This window comes from Myotis davidii, unplaced genomic scaffold (genome assembly GCF_000327345.1).
Source record: "Myotis davidii unplaced genomic scaffold, ASM32734v1 scaffold135, whole genome shotgun sequence".
Lineage (NCBI taxonomy): Eukaryota > Metazoa > Chordata > Mammalia > Chiroptera > Vespertilionidae > Myotis > Myotis davidii.
The window spans coordinates 3,354,969-3,356,909 of NW_006289813.1; the positions used below are offsets into that span (position 1 = coordinate 3,354,969).

The following is a 1,941-nucleotide window of genomic DNA, read 5'->3' on the forward strand; positions in this document are numbered from 1 at the left end:
AACTAATCACAAACCAGGCTAGAATTTCTAAAAGAGGTTAGAGGAGGAGGAGGAAAAGAGGCGGAGTGGGGTAGGGGATTGAGGTTAGAAAGGCCAGGATTTCTCTCATTCACAGGGTGGAAAAGTTGACATTGTCTAAGCCCTTCTGAATGGCTGGTAGTTGGTTACCCCGATTGTACCTCTACCTCCCCTCCCCCTCCACGTGACGGCCCAGGACACATGCGCACCCGACGCCGGCACATCTGCACACTGACGTCAGTGCTCTGCCTCCGAGGAAAAGCTGCCAATATTCTGCTGCAATTCAAAGTTGGCTGGGGGCCGGTAGTGAGACCTACTTCAACAAAACTTTGCTCCTCTTGTCTTCTTTTCTCCTGATACCTTTTGATGCTCTTCACATGTTATTTGCATAGCAAAGGCACTAAGCTGTCCAGGAAGAAAGGGCACCCTTTCCACCCCCAATAAGTCTTTTTTTTCCCCTTCCTTTCTTTTTCCCTTTCCTTTCTTTTTTTTTTCTGTCTCTCTCTCTCTCTCTCCCTTTTTTTTTTTTGGTCGGGTTGGGGGGCGCGTGCGGGAGAAAAAGGGGGTTTGCAAAGGCAGCATCTCAGGATGATAACCTGGTTGTATTGAAGGCATCTCTTTTTCTGCCAAATCGCCAAGTCCGTTCTCTAAAACCCGGGTTAGCCAGACTATAGGGTTTTATTCTGGCTGCAGAATAACTAACTGACTGCTGTGGCTTTGCAAAGGGGGGCAGAAAAAAAAAGTTAAGAGAGGAGAAGGGAGTACGTGAGTCGTCCAGTGCAATCTCTATTGTTTGAAACTTACTTTTTATCAGAATTTGAAGATGAAAACGGTAAGGAAGACTTCACAATATTCAATGAAACTTTTTTTTTAAATTAAAGTGTGTGGTTTGCTTGTCTTCCGAATAACGCGTAGAAAATCTTTTTCTCTCTCTCGCTCTGTGTGTGTGTGTGTGTGTGTGTGTGTGTGTGTATGTGTGTATGTGTGTATGTGTTTTAGTGGCAATGAGTGAGCTTAACTGAACTCATTTTACAGATAGAAATCTTTTTAACTCCAGACTACTCGGGGGTTGGAGAATTCTGGGTCTTGCAAGTATTTTATGATGCAAAAATATATACGTTTATTATAAGAATAGAATATGTTTTGTGAAATATGACTTAATTATAATTATTGTGGTCTTTTAACTCATCACTAAATAGTAATCAGGAAAGTAATAATGATGTGTATTTAAACTGATTTCCAGTTTTCTTAAAGAAAAACCTGCATTTTATGGTTTCATGTCAGTGTCTTAAGTAGCCAGACAAGTGCATAGTTTATGCCTGGGCTCAGAGGGCAGAATTAATGTGCTAGCTGGAGCCCCGATGCTCTAGGATATGTTAAGCTCTTAATAGGCTAATCAAAGAGATGGAAGCGTGTGTTTTTGATTTACTTTTGGCCACTTGGGACGTGCTAGACTCATATCCCTCCGGAGCCTTGAATATCGGGGTATGTCTGTTTATATGGTACATGGGATCAAAGTTTAGGGATTTGGAGGGGGGGGGCGGTGAGTGCTGGAGGGTTATTGGAAAGCTGCCTTCTGATAATGTGTACTATAATTCCTGTCTTTAGTAATTTCTTTCCTTGTTGTACTAGAAGAAAAGAGAGCGAGAGAGTGAGAAAGCGCACTGAGAGGGAACAAGAGAGTGAGTTTCTTACTCTTGTTTTTATTTGAGCTGCCGGTGCAACGCGTTTGGGCCAAATGCCAACTGTCTGGGTCACACGCGTTTTATCCAAATAGATTTAGCGCTGCTGTCTGGAAATGGGCTGCTGAATGTTAACTTTAGGATCAACTCAACCAGGGCAGCTCAAACTGTTACCCTCTGTCTGGGCGAAGTGGGGTTGGGGGAAGGGGCATGAGGGTGTACAGAACTGGGCGGGGGCAGG

General features: G+C 43.7%; 1 protein-coding gene across 1 annotated transcript in view; it reads left to right on the forward strand.

Moving 5' to 3' along the window:
* Nucleotides 1-275: 275 nt before the first annotated feature.
* ADAMTS6 (ADAM metallopeptidase with thrombospondin type 1 motif 6) overlaps nucleotides 276-1,941 on the forward strand; it is a 225,449-nt gene continuing 223,783 nt past the window's right edge. Inside the window, exon 1 of the mRNA XM_006762487.2 lies at nucleotides 276-850. The gene's annotated coding sequence lies outside the window, so the exon portion shown is untranslated. The remainder of the gene's footprint in view (nucleotides 851-1,941) is intronic.